The sequence below is a fragment of the Pan paniscus genome, chromosome 7 (assembly GCF_029289425.2).
Source record: "Pan paniscus chromosome 7, NHGRI_mPanPan1-v2.0_pri, whole genome shotgun sequence".
In the NCBI taxonomy this organism is placed as follows: domain Eukaryota; kingdom Metazoa; phylum Chordata; class Mammalia; order Primates; family Hominidae; genus Pan; species Pan paniscus.
The window spans coordinates 69,946,575-69,969,726 of NC_073256.2; the positions used below are offsets into that span (position 1 = coordinate 69,946,575).

The 23,152-nt window shown below is 40.4% G+C and overlaps 1 non-coding gene across 1 annotated transcript; it reads left to right on the forward strand.

Annotated features, from left to right (window-relative positions):
- Positions 1-20,930: 20,930 nt before the first annotated feature.
- Positions 20,931-21,139, forward strand: LOC112440742 (small nucleolar RNA SNORA73 family). The gene has a single exon (XR_003028756.1). It is a non-coding gene; the product is annotated as a small nucleolar RNA SNORA73 family (small nucleolar RNA).
- The last annotated feature ends 2,013 nt before the right edge of the window (positions 21,140-23,152 follow it).

The window sequence follows — 23,152 nt, forward strand, 5'->3', positions numbered from 1 at the left end:
AGTCCATCTGTAGCACAGATGTCATGATATTGAGTTCATTAATTCACGGTTTCTAAGACTTGATCAGTGATTTTTTTTCCTTTCTTCTTCTTTTTATTTCATATCTGGGGCCCTTCCGTCGTCTCTCCAGGAGCACTCGTTAGCTCCCTTTGGCTGGCTCTCTCCCCTTCTCTCCCTCCCTTCCTTCTCTTCCCCTCACAGCGGGCTCATTAATCCAGTGCCTTTACCCCAAAACAATTAATCCCAGGTTTTCTTCAGATTTTCTCTGTGCCTCTGATTTCTCTACTCAGACTCTTCACTTTTTCCAATCAATTCCCAGTCATTTGTCTTCATGAGAGTCCATTTCCTATCTAGGATCACCTGGGTTTAGCTTTTGCCAGAGCGTTTTTTTTCTACCAGACCCACAGGTGGTTTAAGGAGAATTTAGAACAGCGTATCTAAGTGCAGTTATTGCTGAATGACCTTGGGGTCAGTAGGCATGACTGAGAGGAGGAAGTCCATCAGTCCAGGACAATGAGCAGGTGGCTTTGGGCACAAGCAACCCACACAATTGTATATTTTCTTTGAGGTTGGCTGCCATTATATGATCTCAGTGTTATAACAGTAGACTGATTCAGTTACTCTTAAAAGCACCAAAATCTATTAAAAATAGTTTATAGAAGAAAAAAAGAAGGAACCTTAAACATATAATATTGAAAGCACTAAATCCAACTGTTGCAATTTACGAATAAGTTATTTACAAGTTTTACTAGAAGTAGGACCATAACTCAGGCCTATAGAGTTCTAGTTCAGTGCTATTTAATTTTTAAGTAATTAATCAATGATTGGCAAGTGTAGCAAAGTAATTAATGACTGGCAAATATTTGGGCTTGTTTCATTATTAAAATCAATCCTTTTATTAATCAGTATTGTGAATTAGTATAATCATTAGTTTTTGGTGAATATTTTCAGTTGCCTTGCAGATAGACATTTTTAACAACTTTATAGAGGTATAATTGGCTTACAATAAACTGCATATATTTAAAGTACTGTTTGACAAAATTTGACATATGTGTATGCTCTTGGAACCATCACCACAAAGCAAAATAATGAACGTATCTGTTACCATCACACATTTCCTTGAACCCTTTTGTAATTCCTCCCTCCCACTCCTTTTCGTTCCATCCATGCCTCCCAGGTTTGGCAACCACTGATTTGTCTTATGTCACCATACGTCAGGGTGTATTTCCTAGGATCTTATCTAAACGGAATTGTACAGTGTGTACTTATTTTTGTCTTTATTTTCTTTTTGACTCAGCATAGTTTTTTCAGATTCGTCCATGCCATTGCCTGAATCAATAGTTTGGTTCACTTCATTGCTGAGTAGAATCCTGTTGTGTGGATCTACCATACTTGTCTTTATCCATTCGCCTGTTGATGGGCATTTGGGTTGCCCCCTTTTGGGGTTGTAGACATAGTTTTCCAACTTTGGAAGGGTTAACATTTGGGGCTGGCCAATTCTTTGTCACAGGAGCTGTTCTGTGCACTGTAGAATGTTCAGCAGAATTCTTGATCTCTACCCATTATATGCCAATTGCACCCCCGCAATGTGACAACCAAAAACGTCTCCAGACGTTGGCAGATATCCTCTGGGAAGCAAAGTCACCTCAAATTGCAAACTACTGGGCAAAAAACAGAGCTGCTGTGAATATTCAAGTAGAAGATTTTGTATTGAAAATATGCCTTCATTTCTCTTGGGTAAATACAGCAGTGGAATGGCTAGGTCATATAGGTGCTTATTTAACTTAAAAAAAAATCAAATGGTATTCAAAAGTGATTAAAAGTTTCCTCCAGCCGGGTGCGGTGGCTCACACCTGTAATCCCAGCACTTTGGGAGGCCGAGGTGGGCTGATCACCTGAGGTTGGGAGTTGGAGACCAGCCTGGCCAACATGGAGAAACCCCCGTCTCTACTAAAGATACAAAATTAGCTGGGTGTGGTGGCGCATGCCTGTAATCCCAGCTACTTGGGAGGCTGAGGCAGGAGAATTGCTTAAACCCGGGAGGCGGAGGTTGCGGTGAGCCTAGATGGCACCGTTGCACTCTAGCCTGGGCAACAAGAGCATAACTCTGTCTCAAAAAAAAAAAAAAAAGTTCCCTCCAGCAGCGTGTGAGAGTTCAAGTTCCTCAACATCCTTGCCAACACTAGATGTGGTCAGTGTTTTCAATTTTACACATTCTAATAGGAGTGAAGTGGTATCTCACTGTGTTTTTACTTTTCATTTATCTGATGACTAACAATATTGAGCATCTTCATATGCTTATCTTCTTTGGTGGAGTTCTTGGAGATCATAATCTTTCATCACTTGATGACCCATATCTTTAAAACTGTTGTTTCATATATTTTGTCCATTTATTTAGTAGTTGCAGGTTGGAGGGTAGACCCAATCCCTGAGAGTTGGTCTTGGCTGAAAGCAGGACTCTGGACACCTGCCCACACATGTTTTCCTAGTAGTTACTCACAGCCACGTAACTCCCTGCTGTATGTCCCCTCTTTCTTCAATTTCCAGTCCTTAGACTTTTGCTTTTCTTGTTTTTGGCTTTTAACATTAGTTTGCTTAATGAAAAGTTTATATCATGTGTTTTCTCTTCTTGTTCTGATTTGCTGACTTCTGTTGCATCTTTAAAAATTGCCAAGGAGCTTATGCACAGTGGCTTACGCCTGTAATACCAGCACTTTGGGAGGAGTGTTAGAGGCCAGGAGTTCAAGACCAGCCTAGCAACAAAGTGAGATTGCTTCTCCTCATGGGGTCTCTATAGAATTTTTTTTTTTTTAATCAGCCAAACATGATCCTAGCTACTTGGGAGACTGAAGTGGGAGAATTTTTTGAGCTCAGGAGTTCGAGGCTGCAATGAGCTATGATTGTGCCACTGCACTCCAGAATGGAGCAAAACCCTATCTCTAAGAAAAAAAATTGCCATGGTAGCTAAATGATGTTTACAAGTTTTAATTAAATAACCAGATACACAAAGGATTAAGAGGATAAATGGATGGAAGGGATGGATAAAGATTGAAAATATCACTTCATTCCATGTAGAGATTTACTTTTGGTGTCCTTACAAGTAAACTGGTATAAAAGAAAACAAGTTATAAAATGGGTTTCATCAAAGTTAAACACTTTAAGAATAAAAGTTAATAAAGCAATAAAGTAAGCTACAGATTGGAAGCAAATATTTGCAACACATTCAACTTTATACAGCTTAAAAATAAAAGTGGTCAAAAGACTTTAACATGCACTTCATAAAAGGAGGTATGCAAATGGCCAGTGAGCGTGCAAGGGTGGACATCATCCCTAGTCATTAGGGAAATGAAAATTGAAACTGCAGTGATACTACTACACATCCACTAGAATGACTATTACTGAAAGGACTAAAAGGACTGACTATGCCAAATACTGGAAAAGATATGGAGCAACTGGAACTCTCATACATTGCTTGTGGGAATGCAATATTGTACAGTCACTTTGGAAAATGGTTTGACAGTGTTTTATAATGTTAAATACTTATTTATCCTATGAATCATCAATCTGAGTCCTAGATATTTTTCTTTTGGAGATGAAAACATATGTCTGTGCAAAAAACTTTTATGTAATATTTATAGAAGAATTATTCATAATAGTTCAGAACTGGAAAGCCCAAATGTTCATCAATAGGTGAATGGATAAACTTGACATGGCCTTATATGGAATACTACTCAGCAATAACAAAGAGTGAAATGCTAATACATGTAACAATCTGGAAGAATCTCAAAAATATGCTTAATGAAAGAAAAAGACTACACATGTATGATCTAATTTATATGAAATCCTAGAAATGGCTAAAACTATAGTGACATAGGGCAGAACAGTCATTCTTGGGGTTGGGGAGAGAACCAGCTGCAAAAGGACAGGAAGAAACATTTTGGGTAATGGAAATGTTTTATATTTTGATTGTGTTGTAGTTATGCAACTGTTTACAATCGCCCAAATTCATCCAACTGTACACTTAACAGAGGGGAATTTTATTGTATGTAAATTATCCTTCAATACAGCTTGAGTAGGGGAGTAAATGGGTGATATTTAAATTGGAAAGATAAATGGGGAATAACTATTTTCTATAGTGAATGGTGCAGTTTCTGAGCTGACATCTCATTCTGTGTTTAGGCTCTTCCACACTTTGTGGACACGCTTTCTTCAGGGATGTTTTAAAGAAAATAATATAAAACTTTGGCGTGTCTTCAATTTTTTACTGAAAACTGTAATACAAGTGCTGCACAAATCACTAGGAACATGCTACAAAACCAAACTAAACTTGCAAATATGTGATTAGCAATTTAGACTGGGAAGTGAAGACACACTACTGGCTCCTTATATTTTACTATCTTTGCTTTAAAAATGTGTGCTGTTAGACTGTGATTAAGGTGTTTGGGTGAAACATAATGAAAGAAAGAAGCAGAATGAAAGAAAGAGCACTACTGAAAACATGTACTTTCCTGACTGAGGAATATTAAAATCAAAGCCTAATTTGACAGCTTAAATGTTGTACGTTCAGCAATAAATAGTGGTGTGTTCAATAGTGACCTTTTTCCCTTGGGTCTTTGAAACCTGAGATCCACTTTGATTTTCTGAGCTAAAGTGTCCTGAATGGAAATATTGCCAGAATTATGCTTTAAAAACACAGGCAGTAAAACCTTGGAAGCATATAGAGAAAAAGGTCTTCAAGTTGTAAATCCCAGTGGGTAAGGGGTTTTTCAAAACACAATTTCTGGAAAATCTCTTGCTTTTCTAATCTACAGTGTGGTGCATTAAACAGGGCTTACAGACCTGTGTCCAATAATGGTACCCTGTGGGAACAGGAGGGCGTGTGCTGCTGAGCACCAGGACACTCTTCTCTTGCTTTCTCCTTTGTTTGTTTGTTTGTTTGTTTTTGAGACAGAGTCTTGCTCTGTCGCCCAGGCTAGAATGCAGTGGCATGATTTTTCAGCTCACTGCAACTTCCACCTCCTGGATTCAAGTGATTCTCCTGCTTTAGCCTCCTGAGTAGCTGTGATTATAGGCACCCGCCACCACACCCGGCTAATTTTTTTGTATTTTTAGTAGAGACAGGGTTTCACCATGTTGGTCAGGCTGGTCTGGAACTCCTGACTGACCTCAGGTGATCCGACCCCTCAGCCTCCCAAAGTGCTGGGATTACAGGTGTGAGCCACAGTGCCTGGCCTCTACTTTCTCCTTTGTTGCTTCGTTCGGCTTCCTGATTGGAGTTTAGAACGCATTTCTTTCTCTCTCTCTCTCTCTCTCTGTCTCTTTCTCTCTGTCTCTGTCTCTCTCTCCCTCTTTAGTAGATACATCAACTTCCTCCAAAATCAAATATCATAAATTCTCATTTGTGATAAAGAATTTTGTAAAAACCAGTGTTCTGACAAACTTATGTCACACTTGTGCCTGAAACATTTGTGTATTACAGATAAAAGGGGCCCATGGAAAGTGGGTTGCTGAGAACACTGGGCCTGGAAGTTGGACAGAGTTTGAATGTTGGCTCCACTATTGATTCTGTTTTTACTAGGTACATGATTTTGAGCCAGTGTCTTAAACTTTCTAGGCCTCAGTTTCCTTATCCATAAAGTGGAATTAATGCCTTGCAAAATTTTTGAGAGGAGATGTTGTATCTCAAACCTGAATGTCCCTTACGTTTGCCACTAAATCTACAGCATCCTAGTCTCCCATCTGCCACATGAAAGGGCCACCTCCCTGTCTTCTCTAGGTTCCCTAGGAGCGCTGTTTCACTTGCAGGCTGAGGAGCAGGCTGAGTTTCTGCAGTCAGTTTGGCTCCACTGTTCTTTGGCTACGCTGCCTGTCTTGGTTGAGGCTGAGCTGGGCTCGGTGCCGGTGAAGTGGTGTCTCTGCCTGCATGGGTCTCTGCCTGGTGCCAAGAGCTTCTACTCCACGTGCCTACACTTGTCTGCTGCTCCTCTGAGTCTCTGTAAGAGGGAGGTGTCTTCTGTAAGAGGGAGGTGTCTTCTGTTTGCATCCCCTTCACTCTGCAAATTACCAGGAATGCTTGTTCCCTGGTACGAGCCTGGCCTGGAGTAGCCCAGCTAATTTTTGCATTTTTTCATAGAGACGGTGTTTCACCCAGGTTGGAGTGCAGTGATGTGATCACAGCTCGCTGCAACCTCTAACTCCAGGGCTCCGTGGTTTCCATCATGGCTGCCTTCTTCTCCAGCTCCCCTGGTCCATGAGACAGACCTGCTTGTGCCCAGACCGAAAATGCAGACAGTATCCACGTAGGTGCTTTCCCGAGGGTCTTGTCCATGTAGGTGCTTTCCGGAGGGGATCGTGGGTCCTGTAAACTCAGGAGATGGATTGTGGGATCATAATGTCCATGTTTTTGTTTCTGTTTTTAAATACTTGGTTTTTTTTCCTACCTATGCTGATATCTCTAAATGTTACAGTTTAGTTTTACCTTTTTGAAATTTAAATAGTTTCTTTCTTTTCTTTTTTTGAGATGGAGTCTGGCTCTGTCACCCAGGCTGGAGTGCCGTGGCGCAATCTCGGCTCACTGCAAGCTCCACCTCCCGGGTTCACGCCATTCTCCTGCCTCAGCCTCCCGAGTAGCTGGGACTACAGGCGACCGCTACCACGTACGGCTAATTTTTTGTATTTTTAGTAGAGACGGGGGTTTCACCGTGTTAGCCAGGATTGTCTTGATCTCCTGACCTCGTGATCAGCCACCCTCGGCCTCCCAAAGTGTTGGGATTACAGGCGTGAGCCACCGCGCCCGGCCTTTCTTTTTTTTTTTTTTTTTGCGTTGAAGTTTCGCTCTTGTTCCCCAGGCTGGAGTGCAAAGGCGCCATCTTGGCTCCCTGCAACCTCCGCCTCCCGGGTTTGAGAGATTCTCCTGCCTCAGCCTCCCAAGTAGCTGGGATTATAGGCATGTGCCACCACACCTGGCTAATTTTGTATTTTTTAGTAGAGACGGAGTTTCACCATGTTGGTCAGGCTGGCCTTGAACTCCTGACCTCAGGTGATCCACCCACCTCACCCTCCCAAAGTTCTGGGATTACAGTTGTGAGCCACCGTGCCCGGCCTAAATAACAAAATTATTTTTCACGTATTCCTTTATGTCTTTGATTTTTTTGCTCACTTTTTTTTTTCTTGATGAAGTTTCGCTCTTTAGCCCAGGCTGGAGTGCAGTGGTGCGATCTCGGCCCACTGCAACCTCTGCCTTCCTGTTTCAAGTGATTCTTCTGCCTTAGCCTCCTGAGTAGCTGGGATTACAGGCATCCACCAACACGCCCAGCTAATTTTTGTATTTTTTCATAGAGAGGGGGTTTCACCCAAGTTGGAGTGCAATGATGTGATCATAGTTCGCTGCAGCCTCTAACTCCTGGGCTCAAGTGATCCTCCTCAGTAGCTAGGGGTACAGATGCATGCCGAGCTAATTTTTTAATTGTTTGTAGACAGGGTCTTGCTATGTTGCCCAGACTGGTCTTAAACTCCTGACCTTAGCGATTCTCCTGATCCTCCCACCTCAGCATCCCAAAGTGTTGGAATTACAGATGTGAGCCACGGTGCCTGGCCCTCACTCTATGTTAATAGGATTCATCAATGTTGGGAATAGCCATGGCTGTTCATTTTCATTACTATATGCTATACTATTGTACATACACACCACAATTTGTCCATCTGCTCTAGTGCTGATGGTAGTTGGCTTATTTCCAGCTTCTCACTATTATAAACAAAACCGTGATGAACCCTCTTGTACATGGCTCTGTACACAGTGTATAGGAACTTCTCCAAGCTGCATGTGCAAGAGCGTCATAGAGGGGTCACCCTGTATGCATATCTCCTACTTTATAGGTTAATCCAAAGCTTTTTTCCAAAGAGATTATACCAACTTACATCCCTGTCAAATAAATCAACATTAGTTGATCACCAACTATGTTATTTAGGTCTTGGGGGAAGAAGCAATAAACAGAACAGACAAAATCCCTGCCAGCATTGAGTTTATATTAAAGTGGATGGTGACAAATTTAAAAAAATAATATTACAAATGTAAATGAAATGAAACAATAATGCATAGTAACGGGGGAGAGGGTAAGAGTGGAGTGAAGTGCTCTTTCAAGCAAAGGTAATTGTGGTGGACTTTCTACCTCTTCAAGGAGGTCAAGGTCAGATTTAAAGATTTATGAACTTGGACTTCTTGTTTTCACTTCTGTAAGATGTAAGGAGCTTGGAAGTCATCTCTCTGTCCTAACAACAAGTAAAAACCTGAACAGACACAAACATCAGCAACTCTTTTTGGATCTACAAGGAGGGAAGGACACAGAGTAAAGTGCTGCCTGCAAGATTGGAGAGACAAGTGAATCCAGGGAGCCATGATTTACTGGAGCAGATACCCATAAGCAGAAACCTCTGCAGAAATTAATGCCAGGGAAGGAAAACCTGAACTGTAAATGACAAATTGGTGGAGCCTCAGAGTGGGCAAAGCTGAGAGTTAAAACTCCAGAGGGATCCACTGATAGGTGTGCTTCCACAATATTAGGAGATTTACCTCCGGAGCTTATCCAGGTTCCCACACTAAATATTGGAGGAAAATCCCCTTGTTCTTCTGACAGGGGAGGGGAAAATGAATCCCTTTGAAATACATCAGTGTATTCTGTTAATAAGGTCTGTCCTTAGGAGAAACAAGTTAGCTAGAGCCTGTCTTGCTGGGGTATTATCAGAGCCTAAAGACCTGGGGGAAGGACTGGCTGGGCAGGTTGGCCCATGCCTGTAATCCTAGCACTCTGGGAGGCCGAGGCAGGGGGATCACTTGAGGTCAGGAGTTTGAGACCAGCCTGGCCAACATGGTGAAACCTCTTCTCTACTAAAAATACAAAAATTAGACAGGCGTGGTGATGCACTCTTGTAATCCCAGCTACTTGGGAGGCTGAGGCAGGAGAAACGTTTGATGGAGGTTGCAGTGGGCCGAGATCGTGCCACTGCACTCCAGCCTGAGTAACAGAGTGACATTCCATCAAAAAAATTTTAATTTAATTTAAAAAGACCTGGGGGAGGGAAATACCTAATTCCAGTCAGCTTCAGCTTTCCACATGGAGAACAGAGGTAAACACCCACCTGTAGCCCACTGTAACCATCCTGTCCCACCTAAGAGGAAGAACTGAGGAGTACTTGTGAAGGTCACCATCCAGAGTCACAGGCTCACTAAAAGACTGAGACCTAATCGCAGGAATTCAGAATGCTTTCTCCCTGCACCCCTTGCCACCACAGCACTAAAGGTCATTTACAGCTATTTTTTTAATGTGGTACATAATGTCCAGCTACCAAGAAACAATTGTAAGACATACCAGAGGGCAAAAAAGCCCAACACAATTTGAAGAAACAGAGCAGGTATCAGAACCAGACTCAGACATGGAAGGGATGCTGGAATTATTAGACCAGGAGTTTAAAACAACTGTGATTAATATGCTAAAGACTCTCATGGGTGAAGAAGACAGCATACAAGAACAGATGGACAGTGGAAGCAGAGAAATGGAAATCCTAAGAAAGAACCAAAAAGAAATGCCAGAGATCAAAAATGCTGTAACAGAAATGAAGGATGTCTTTGATGGGCTTATTAGTAGATTGGACATGGCTGAGGAAAGGCTCTCTGAGCTTGAAGATATGTCAATAGAAACTCCAAAATGTGAAAAGCAAAGAAAACAAAGACCAAAAAACCAAAACAATGTCCCAGGACTATGAGACAACTATAAAAGGTATAACATACACATAACAGGAATACCAGAAGGAGCAGAAAGAAAGAAAGGAAAGAAATATTTGAAATAATAATGACTGAGAATTTTTCCCCAAGTTAATATCAGACACCAAACTACAGATCCAGGAAGCTCGGAAAATACCAAGCAGGATAAATGCCAACAAAACGACACCTTAGCATATCATTTTCAAACTACAGAAAATCAAAGATGTGGAAAAACATCCTTAAAGAAGCCAGAAGGGAAAAATACTTTACCTGTAGAGGACCAAAATAAGAATTACATCTGACTTATTCTCAGAAGTCATGCAAGCAAGAGGAAAGTGGAGTGAAATATTTAGAGTTGAAGTCAGGTACAGTGGCTCATGCCTGTAATCCCAGCACTTTGGGAGGCTGAGGTGGAAGCATCACTTGAGCCTAGAAGTTTGAGACCAGACTGAGCAACATAGGGAGACCTTGTCTATACTAAACATTTTAAAAATTAGCCAGGTGTGGTGGTGTGCACCTGTAGTCCCAGCTGTTCAGGAGGCTGAGGTGGGAGGATTGCTTGAGCCCACGAGTTCAAAGCTGCAGTAAGCTATGGGTGACATGAGTCTGGGTAATAGAGAGAGACCCCGTCTCAAAAATAACAAATAAATAAAGTGTTGAGAGGAAAAAACCACCAACCTAGAATTCTGTACCCTGAGAAAGTATCCATCAAAAGTGACAGAGAAATAAAGACTTTCTCATACAAACAAAATTTGAGAGAATTTGTTGCCAGAAGATCTGCCTTCCAAGAAATGTTAAAAAATATTCTTTAGAGAGAAAGGAAATGATATAGGTCAGAAACTCAAATTTGCATAGAGAAAGGAAGAGTATCAAAGAATGAATAAGTAAAAGTAAAATATTTTATTTTTCTTATTCTTAATTGATGTAAAGATAACAGTTTATTCAAAATAATAATAATAGCAACAATATATTCAATTATGTGTGCCTATGTATTCTCATATATAAGTGAAATGAATGACAGCAATGACACAAGGGATAGAAAGGAGAAATTAAGATTATTTTATCATTCCAAGATACTCACACTACTTGAAGTGGTACAGGGTTACTTGAAAATAGACTTGGATTAGTTATAAATATATGTTGCAAACTCTAGAGTAACCATTAAAAAAGTAAAAAAAAAAAAAACCACACAAGTATAATTAGCATGTAAAGAAAAGTGAGAAAATGAAATCATTGAAATGCTCTATTACAACCTCCAAAGGCAGAAAAAGAGTGAAAGACAAAAATAGGAACAAAGAACCAGGGCAGCAAATAGAAAATAGCAACAAATGTGGTAGATATTAATTCAACTATATCAATGACCGCTATGAATATTAATGGTCTTAATCCACTGTTTAAAAGACAGAAATTCTTAGAGTGAATGAAAACACAAGACCCAACTGTATGTTGTCTACAAAAAAGTCAGTTTAAATATAGACACATATAGGTTAAAAATAGAGGCATAGAGAGTAATATACCATGCTAACTTAATTAAAAGAAAGTGGGAGTAGCTATATTAATTTCAGACAGAGCAGATTTCAAAGCAAGAAAAGGTATTAGGGATAAAGAAGGGCACTATATAATAATAAAGGGGTCAGTTCTCCACAAAGACATAACAATCCTTAACCTGTATACATCTAACTACAGAGCATCAAACTATGGGAGGCAAGAATGGATAGAACTGCAAGGAGAAACAGGTGAATCCACTGTCATAGTTGGAGACTTCAACACTCCTCTATTATAAATGGACAGATCCAGAGGCAGAAAATCAGTAAGGATATAGTTGAACTCAACAACACATTAATCAACTGGATATGATGAACATCTATAAACTACTTTATTCAGCAGTATCAGGATATACATTCTTTTCAAGCTTACACGGAATATTTGCCAAGGAAGACCACATTCTGGGCTATAAAACACACCTTAACAAATTTAAAAGAGTAGAAATTATACAATATCTGCCCTTAGATTGTAATGGAATTAAACTAGAAATCAATAACAGAAAGATAACTGGAAATTACCAAAAACATGCAGATTAAATAACACACTTTCAAATAACACATAAGTCAAAGAAGATATCTCAAGAGAAATTTTAAAATATTTTGAACTAAGTGGAAATGAAAACACAAGTTATCAAAATTTTGGGGATGCAGCAAAAGTAACGCTTAGAGGAAAATGTATAGCACTGAATGCAAATATTAGAAAAGAAAGAAGATCTAAAATCAATAATCTAAGTTTTCATTTTAGATCACCAGAAAAAGAAGAGCTAATTCAATGTAAAGTAAGCAGAAGAAAATAAATAATAAGAATTAGACAAAAAATCAATGGAACTGAAAACAGGAAGTCAATAGATAAAATCAATAGAGAAAAAATCTGGTTCTTTAAAAAGTTCAATACAATTGATAAGAACCTAGCCAGGCTAACTAAAAAGAAGGAGGGAGGGAGAGAAAGAGGGAGATAGACAGTAAGAGAGAGAGAGAGAGAGAGAGAGAGAACACCAATGATCAATATAAGAAACAAAAGAGGGGGACATCAACATAGATCATATAAACATTAAAAAGATAATCAAGGAATACTATGAACAACTCTATCCCCACATTTGGTAACCTAGATGAAATGGACCAATTCCTTGAAAGACACAATTTGCCAAAATTCACATAAGAAATAAACAACTCGAATAGGCCTATATATATTAAAGAAATTGAATCAATAATTAACCTTTCAAAGCACAAAGCACCAGGATCAGATGTGTTCATTGGTGAATTCTGCCACACATTTTAAAAGAAAATGATACCATTTCTCCACAATCTCTTTCAGAGGATAGAAGGAGAAGAGATACTAACTCATTTTATGAGGCCAGCATTACCTTAATACCAAAACTAGACAAAGACTACGAGAAAAGAAAACCACAAACCAATACTTCTCATGAACATAGACGCAAAAATCCTCAACAAAATATTAGAAAATAAAATCTAACATTGTATGAAAAAATTATACACCACAAGCAAATGGGATTTATCCTGGATATGCAAGGCTGGTTCAACATTATAAAATCAATTAATGTAATCTATCACATAAACAGTCTGAAAAATCACATAATCATGTTAATACATGCAGAAAAAGGCATTTGATAAAATCTAATACCCATTCATGACAAGAACTCTCAGTAAACTAGGAATAAACGGGGACCTTTCTAAACTTGATAAAGAATACCTACAAAAAAACACCTATGGCTTACATCATAATTAATGGTGAAAAAGTTGAAGCCTTCTTGCTAAGATCAAGAACAGGGAAAGGATATCCCTCCCCTCTCATCACTCCTTTTTGGTATCAAACTGGAAGTCCTAGCTTATGCAATTAAAAAAAAAAAAGGAAATAAAGGTTATACAGATTGGGAAGGAACAAATAAAACTATCTTTGTTCACAGATGACATGACTGTCTGTATAAAAAAATTCAAAAAATTCAACAAAAATACTCCTGAACTAATAAGCAATTATAGCAAGATTGCAGGATACAAGATTAATACAGAAAAGTCAACAGTTTTTCTATACACCAGCAATGAACAAGTGGAATTTAAACTAAAAACACAACACCATTTACATTAGCACCAAAAAATGAAAAATACTTTGGCATAGATCTAACAAAAATATGTACAGGAGCTACATGAAGAAAATCACAAAATTCTAATGAACAAAATCAAATAACTAAATAAATAGGGAGCTATTTCATGTTCATGGATAAGAAGGCTCAATATTGTAAAGATGCCAGTTCTTCCCAACTTAATCTATAGATTCAATGCAATCCCAATCAAAATTCCTGTAAGTTTTTTGAATATCTTCTAACACATTCTAGAGTTTATATGGAGAGACAAATGACCCAGTGTGGCCAACACAATATTGAAGGATAAGAATAAAGTTGGAGGACTGATACTATCTGACTTCAAGACTTTATATAAAGCTATAGTAATCAAGACAGTGTGGTTTTGGCAAAATAACAGATAAATAGATCAATGGAAGAGAATAGGGAACCCAGAAATAGACACACATAAATATAGTCAACTAATCTTTTACAATGGAGCAAAGTTAGTCTTTTCAACAAAAAGTACTGGAACTGTGTGGACATGCACATGCATGCGCACCTGCGCGCGTGCACACACACACACACACACACACACACACATATATCTAGACACAGATCTTACACCCTTCACAAAAATTAACTCCAAATAGATCATAGACCTAAATGTAAAGACCAAAACTATTAAACTCCTAGAAGATAGAAGAAACCTAGGTGACTGTGGTATGGGGATGACTTTTTAGATATAACACCAAAAGCAGGATCCTGAAAGAACTAATTGATAAGCTGGACTTCATTAAAATTAAAAACCTTTACTATGCCAAAGACAGTGTCAAGCGAATGAAAAGATAAGCTACAGACTTGAAAATATTTACAGAATACACATCATATAAAGAACTGTTACTCAAAATATTCAAGGAACTCAACAAGAAAAGAACAACCCAATAAACAGGTCAAAGACCTTAGCAATACCTCAGTAAAGAAGATACATAGCTGGCAAATATGCATATGATGCTCCACATTATACATCATCAGAAAAATGCAAATTAAAACAATAATGAGATATTACTACATACCTATTAAATGGCCAAAATCTGGAACACTGACAACCACAAATGCTGGTGAGAATGTGGAGCAGCAGAACTCTCATTCATTGCTGGCAGGAAAGCAAAATGGTAAAGCCACTTTGGAGGATAGTTTAGTGGTTTCTTACCAAACTAGACATATCTTTACCATATAAACCAGCAGCTGTACTCTTTGGTGTTCACCCAAAGGAGTCGAAAACTTATGTCCACACAAAAACCTGCACATGGTTTCTTATAGCAGCTTTGTTCATGATCACCAAAACTTGGAAGCAAGATGTCTTGGAAGCAAGAATAAATAAATAAATAAATAAACAAACAAACATGTTGAGAATGGAATATTATTCAGTGCTAACAAGAAATGAACTATCAATCTATGAAAAGACATGAAGGAACCCTAAATGCATATTACTAAGTAAAATAAGCCAATCTGAAAAGGCTACATACTGTATGATTCCAACTATATGACACTGTGGAAAAGCCAAAACTATAGGGATAATAGAAAGATCAGTGGTTGTAAGGGGCTGGTGGAGTGGAGGAGGAACAGGTGGAGCACAAAAGATTTTTAGAGCAAAGAAAATACTCTGTGATACATGTCATTATACACTTGTTGAAATCCATAGAAGTTCTAACACCAAGAGTGAACCCTAATGTAACTGTTGACTTTGAGTGATTATGATGTGTCAGTGTTCATAAATTGTAACAGATGTACCACTCTGTGGGGGGTGTTGATAATGGGGGAGGCTATGCATCTGTGGGAGCAGAGTATATAGGAAATCTCTGTAATTCCCTTGGAATTTTGCTGCAAACCTAAAACTGTTAAAAAAAAAAAAAGATCTTAAAAAAAAGGGCTGGGGCTGGGCGTGGTGGTTCTTGCCTGTAATCCCAGCACTTTTGGAGGCCGAGGTGGGTGGATCACTTGAGCTCAGGAGTTTGAGACCAGCCTGGCCAACCCAGTGAAACCCTGTCTCTTCCAAAAATACAAAAAATTAGCTAGGCATGGTTGCGAGTGCCTGTGGGCTCAGCTATTCAGAAGGCCGAGGCAGGAGGATCGCTTGAGCCTGGGAGGCGGAGGTTGTAGTGAGCTGAGATCGCACCACTGCACTCCAGCCTGGGCGACAGAGACGCTGTCTTAGAAATAAATAAATAAATAAATAAAAAAAAATAAGGGCTGCGTGTGGTGCCTCACACTTGTAATCCTAGCACCTTGGCAGGCCAAGGCATGAAGATTGCTTGAGGCCAGGGGTTTGAGACCTGCTTGGAAAAAATAGTGAGATTTTTGTTTCTATTAAAATAAAAAAAATAGCCAGGTATGGTGGATTGCTTGAACCCAGGAGTTCAAGGATACAGTGAGCTATAATTGTGCCACTGCATCCCAGCCTGGGTGACAGAGTGAGATCCTGTCTCAAGCAAACAAACAAACAAAAAATAACTGTGTCCTTTTGTTGGTTTTAGTTTACATGGCTAATGATATGGGTACATTTTCATGTAGTTCCTTGGCTATTTGAATTTCCTCTTTTGTGAAGTTCCTATTGAAGTTTTTTGGTCCATTTTTGCATTGTCTTCCCTTATTTTCTTATTGATTCATCAGGAGTTTTTCACTCTCTTAATTATATCTTTTGATGAACAAAATTAAAATTATTTGGTCAGATTTATCAATCTTTTTTGCCTAAAACTGCGCTGTTGCTGAATTTTCCTGTGGTTTGGTTTCCTTCCTGCAATCTCTGTGGCTGCCTCCTGATGGATGCACCCGCTCACTCCAGTAAGGCAGAATGGCCTCAAGAGGTCAGAGCACAGGCTTCCAGGGATCCGCCTGGACCTCTGAACCTATAGCCTCATTCCTCATTTTCCCAGTCCCATGGAGCTGTTCACTCCTCAAAGCAATGGGAAAGTGCCTGGTGACCCATTCTTGCCATGTGGACTGTGTGATCCGGTAGCGGCTGCATGCTGTCTCTGGCCTCTGTCCCTGGGAAGATGCTGCTGGTGTGGCTGGGAATGTACTTTCCCTCCTTCGCTTTTCTTCTCGCCTCTTTCAGGCAGTGTCCACTCACACTTGAGTTTTTCTTGGTCCCCACTCCCACCCTGAGCTTGGGTTAGGACCCCCTTGTTGGTCTTCCTGTGGTGCCTACTCTCTACCATTATCACTGCCCTGACCACAGTTCATGCCCAGTGTTAGCGTCTTAAAAAAAGAGTAAACATCTTAACACTCGACACTGTGTGCTCCATGAGGACCAGGGCAGCCAACTAATCCAGCACGGTGAGCACCCAATAACTGCTTGTTGATCTGGAGATGAACACTGACTAAAAAGCATTGTCCAGGCCTTTAGCCTAGTGAGTTCTGTTGGCTGACTACATTTTAAAGATGTCTGTTGGTTTCTTAATAAGGTGAGAACTTTCTCTTCTTACCATTAACTCATATTAGGATTTCTTTCCAGCAAGTGGTGGTGAGCGTGGGTGGAGGGTGGCTGAGAGAAACAAGACACTTGGAAATCTGCTAGGAGAAGGAGAGGCCCTGAAAGCCAGCTGTGGATACTGGATCAAAAGCCATAATCAAATCATCACAAGCAATCTCCGCCCCTTATTCATTTTGGGGAGACTTGCAAAGCCTGGCCAAAGTGAAGAGAGAGCTCCTTGTGTGGTTTGGATGAATCTGAGGCAGCCCCCATGTGGATTCTGTGCTATTCGTGCTGTTTATCTTTTAAAAATAGGGCAGTGGTTACACAGCTGAGGCCCTGAGCCTGCCCAGCTCCCTGCACGACCCTGCCCGCTCCAAGGCTGATAGCACTTCCTTCCTGGCCTCGCGTGGCTTCCTGCACTGGCCTTATCGCCACACAAAACTTGACACTGTACTGGAATGCGCTCAGGGTCCGTAAATGGAAATCTCTTGCTTTCTACATTTACAAACAACTGTCATCTATAAAATGCTTTCTTTATTTCCAGACTTACACTTTCTTTACACTAGTTGGAATGGGGTTCATATGAGATCATTTTCCCTCTCTATCCCTCATTTTCACCTGAAGTTTTAGTCTTTCGTTTTTTGAGCCCAGAAAATAAATAATACACATGGCATCTGTGCAAGCTGCAGTGTTTACAGCAGTTGTGGGGAATGGTTTTCCACATACAGTGAATTATACTTTATGCCATTTCCTTCATTTTATTACATGCCTGCCGTGAAGAAACAGGGTAGGTAGAGGGCTGTGAATGATGTCATGTGAACAGACACACGTTTAGTACCAACATCTTTGGCATTCTTTGCAAATTTTAAGCATTTCAGTGATTAAGAAAGCTTTTTTGGGCTGGGCGTGGTTGCTCACACCTATAATCCCAGCACTTTGGGAGGTCGAGGTGGGTGAATCATTTGAGGTCAGGAGTTCTAGACCAGCCTGGCCAACATGGCAAAATCTTGTCTCTAGTAAAAAAAATACAAAAATTAGCCGGGTGTGGTGGTGCACGCCTGTAATCCCAACTACTGGGGGAGGCTGAGGCAGGAGAATTGCTTGAACCCAGGAGACTGAGGTGAGCCAAAATCGAGCCACTGCATTCCAGCCTGGGTGACAGAGCGAGACTCTGTCTCAAAAAAAGAAAAGAAAAGAAAGAAAAGAAAAGAAAAGAAAAGTAAAGAAAGCTTTTTTGTTTCTCATCATCTGAGATCTGCTGCTGCTGTACTACTTTCTCTCTCTCATACAACTTCAAAGTGGACATTAGGTAAACATCACGTTGAAAATTAACATATGGAGTGCCAAATTCATTTAAGAGAAGATGGGGATCACAAAATATTTAAAGCTTATCTGTCTGAGCTCTTTAATATTCATGAAGACAATGCAACAAGAAGAGTTTCAGAGAAATAGCGCATGTGCTGTTCTCTGCTTTGCAGTGTAGTAAATAAAAGCTATGTTGAAAATAATTTAAAATTTGGTATGGTCCTGATCTGGAAAATTCAAGGGGTTAATGAAAGGGAAAAGTAACTTAAACGAGGTTTCTGGGAGTGTCTCGGCTTTCTGAATGCAGTTGCCTTTCATGAGCTCATGAACCTTCTTAAGATATTATGATCTTTTACCCAGGCAAGGGGAATTTCCTCAGATATGATTAAAGAGTGGGCGGGCCATGTCCTCAGAAGTCAGAAGACTTAATATTGGAAACATGAACTCTCTTGGGGCCATTCCCAATTTTATTTCAGAGGAATCCCCCCCTGCAGAACCACTCCCACGATGGAAGGCAGGGATGAAGGAAGCCTTTTGAAATGTATTTATTTTTTAATCTGGAAGTTGAAGAGTTTCCCCTCCCCCCACCATGGAAACTACTAAATTAAGAGTCTGGATAAACAGTTTGAAGTCTCCTTTTTAGGATGGGTAAAGTAAACAAGTAAAGAGTACTCAAAAATTCTCATTAAAGGTACACAACCATCCTGAGTTATTATTTCCAAGGGAATGTTACCTCAGTCGTGGATGGAAGCGTCATGGGTGACGAAAGATCAGGGCTTTTACTTAAAGAACGAGGCAGCTTTCATTAAGCTACTAAGTGTGAATATGAACTCTGCTGTGACACGTTAGGAAGAAGTAAAATATGACAGGAAAAATAGCAGGCTTAAGATTGAACTGTGAGGGAAGGCTTCTCTGTGGAGCTGTTTATTGAGGCCGGTGGAGGAGAAGCAGCCCACTGGGGTGGAGCGGAGGGAATGGCCGATATTCCAAGGTAGGAGGGAGTCTGACGGTGAACAGAAGGGACAAACGGCCAGAGCCCAGAGAGTGCAGCCAGGGTGGGAATGAATGAGAGGGCAGGTCGAGAGATAGGGAAGGACTAGATCACCTATGGCCTCTTAGATCATGGTAAAAGTTTTGGATATTATTTTTACTGTGGTAAATACACATAAGACAAAATTTGCCATCTGAACTATTTTTAAGTGTACTGTTCAGTGGCATTAAGTATATTCACATTGTGTGCAAGCATCACCACCCTCCATCTCTAGAACTCTTTCATCTTCCCAAGCTGACTCTCTGTACCCATTAAACACCAACTCCCATTTCCCTCTCCTCGCAGCCTGTGGCAACCACAATTCTACTTTCTGTCTCTATGAATTTGAGTACTCGAGGTACCCCATGTGGGTAGGATTGTAAAGTATCTGTCTTTTTTGACTGGCTGATTTCGCTCAGCACTATGTCCTCAGCGTTCATCCATGTTGTAGAATGCATCAGAATTTCATTCCTTTTTAAGGTTGAATGATATCCCATTATATGCATATGCCATGTTTTGTTTATCCATTCACCTATTGATGGACTTTTGGATTATTCTCATATTTTGGTTATTATGAACAATGCTGTTACAAACACCGGTGTACAAATACCTGTTTGAGTTGCTGCTTTCAATTCTTTTGGGTATATAATCAGAAATGGAATTTCTGGATCATATGGTAATTCTACATTTTATTTTTTTAGAGTCGCCACGCTGTTTTCCATAGCAGCTGCATGTTTTACACTCTCACCAGCAATGTACAGGGGTTCCAGTTGCATCACACCCTTGACAGCACTTATGATTTTTTCTGATTTTTATTTTTCTGTAATAGTAATCCTAACGGGTGTGAAGAAGAGTTTGAAATTATTGAGTTAGGAGCCACTGCATGATTTTGACGAGGGAATGACACAATCCCTTTTCTTTTTAAAAAGATCACTCTGGCTGATGGATGGAGAAGAGATTGAAGGGGAGAAGAAAGCAATGGGGCAGACTAATTTTGAGAACATTTTGGTGTCCAGGAAAAGAATGATGATGGTATGACCTATGGTAGTAGTTCTGAAGAAGAGAGGACACAGATTAAAAATATACTTTAGGGTGAGGGGTGGTGGCACTTGCCTATAATCCCAGCACTTTGGGAGGCCAAGGCAGTCAGATCACTTGAGCTCAAGAGTTTGAGACCAGCTTGGCCAACATGGTGAAACGCTGTCTCTACTAAAAATACAAAAATCAGCCAGGCATGATGGCGTGCACCTGTAATCCCAGCTACATGGGAGGCTGAGGCAGGAGAATTGCTTGAACCTGGGAAGTGGAGGTTGCAGTGAGCCGAGATCGCGCTACTGCACTCCAGCAGCCTGATGGAGACTAGGGAGGCAGGCACCAAATTTGGCAATCAATGCCCATAAAATATTCAGTGCAAACATCAAGAGACAGAAAATGGGATTGGTAACATGGATACTGAGGAAACCAACTCAGAAAGGTTAAGTAAGTAACTTAAGTTCACACAGCATAAAATGCAAGTGGCAGAGTCAAGAGGCAAACCCAGGACTGTCTGATTACGAAGACTGGTCTCACCATTTTATGTCACTTCCTTCCAGTCAGAGCCGACCAGTCTCCAGGAATTTGGACTGCTGACTGCATTTATCAACTTTGGGAAATCTCTAGTAATAAAAGGGAGACACGCTGAGTAATAAGTGTGAAGTTTAGAACACAAACCTTGCAAGAGCTTTCAAGAATAAATAAAATTCCAACATGGATAGCCTGGGAGGTCACTCTCCCCAGGCTCTGTGGAAGTGGTGTTGGGGAGCATAGACGTTTGGTCCATGAAGTACAGTACAGCCCCTTTCCACAATGTTGGAGATGAAGCTGGGTCTCCTGTCTGCGCCTGCATATTCCTATAGCTTCCCTGAGTCCTGTGGATGATGACTGGTGAGACAAATCGTGCAGGAAACATGTTTAGTTTGAAAAAAAAATTAAAACAACAACAAAAAAACCCAACATATTTGGAATGTGATAGACAACAAGTGAATAGACAATCTCACTTAGAAATTGTATTTAATAGAGTTAATAAATTCAGTTGCCTTTTGCTGGGGAGTAATGAACAATTTCATCTCCCCCCAAAGACTCTGGAGTCAAAGGTGGTGTTTAGACTCCGTTACCCGGAGCGCTGGTCTCTCATCTGTGTCAGGTACTTGACACAGAGGTATTTTACAGAGGAGGGGTGCTAAGTCACGAGAAGGATGAACAGGAAGAGAAGAGTGATTACAGGCTGGAGGTTAAGAACAGAGATTCCGAAGTTTCACAGTATGAGTAGGAACTCACTGACTAGCTGTATGCTTGGCTAATGCTTCATCCTCTCCAACATTCAGCTTCATCATCTGTAAAAGGAATCCCGTAATGTCTATGTCTCAGGGATCCTGTGAGGGTGAGGTTAGGCATTGCACATGAAGGGCTTAGCTTAGCAAGTACTAGCTGCTTGTTAATCTTTATTACAATGGCATTTGAGCATATGCTTTACCTATGGAGCACATTTTACCTCTGAGCACCCTAGAGAAAGGAGAGTTTGGCAGTTTAGCAAGGGGGTCAGGGGACGTAGGAGGATGGCTACACAACGTACACTAAACTCACAATTAGGGAGTACAATCATGCTTTGTTTCGAAATGGCAAGTTTTTTGACAATGTGTCTTTATATCCATTGCTGGGTTTTTTTGGTTGTTTGTTTGTTTTGTTTTGTTTTGTTTTTAAGATGGACTGTCTCTCTGTTGCCTAGGCTGGAGTGTAGTGTCGCGATCTTGGCTCACCTCAACCTCCGCCTCCCAGGTTGAAGCAATTCTCCTGCCTCAGTCTCCTGAGTAGCTGGGATTACAGGTGCCTGCCACCATGCCCAGCTAATTTTTTGTATTTTTAATAGAGACAGGGTTTCACCATGTTAGCCAGGCTGGTCTCGAACTCCTGACCTCAAGTGATCCTCCCACCTTGGCCTTCCAAAGTGCTGGGATTACAGGCATGAGCCACCACGCCCAGCCATCATCCATTGCTGTTTTAAAGAGTTAAATACATCACATGATTGGAACAAATTAAAAAAGCACTCCGAATTTTTTTCTACATATATTACTAACATAATTAATGACTTCTGAAGCATCAGCTAATTATAGTTTTAAAGGCCTAGAATTCTTTGTAAGGATAGATGGCATTTTTTCTAGAATCTTCCTTTTGGATGAAGGAGAATAAGGCAAAAAAAGCACTGGATTTGGCACTGGGTAGACCTTGGTTTGAATCTTAGCTCTTAGCTGTGTGTCCCCTAGAGAAATGACCTAACCTCTGTGAACCTCCTTCTTCATTTGTATGATGGGGATGATAATATCTCTCTCATCGGATTTTGCAAGGCACGTGAAATGCTTATTACACTGGGTTCATCTTAGGCTATCAATAAATGGTAGCTATTAGTAATTTATTAGTAGCTATCTTGAATCTTTCCCCCTTTTTCTCTTTTCCTCTCCTACTATACAGTATGCTTTTTTCAGGTGAAAGGATACAGGAAAAAAACATTATTGAGCACAGGTCATCAAGTTCCCACGGAATCTTTGAGAAATCAGGGATGTCCTTCTTGCTTTTGACACAGCTTCATAAAATAACTCTTTGACCAGCTATAACCCTCCTTGATAGAAGTTACAGATGGAAATGACTGATGAGTTTGTTTATATCCAGTACTTGTATGGTTCAGCCTTTTAACTGATTTGCTTTTTTTGTGTGTGTGTGACGGAGTCTTGCTCTGTCGCCCAGGCTGGAGTGAAGTGGCGCGATCTCGGCTCACTGCAACCTCTGCCTCCTGGGTTCAAGTAATTCTTCTGCCTCAGTCCCGAGTAGCTGGGATTACAGGTGCATGCCACCATGCCCGGCTAATTTTTGTGTTTTTAGTAGAGATGGCGTTTCACCATATTGGCCAGGCTTGTCTCGAACTCCTGACCT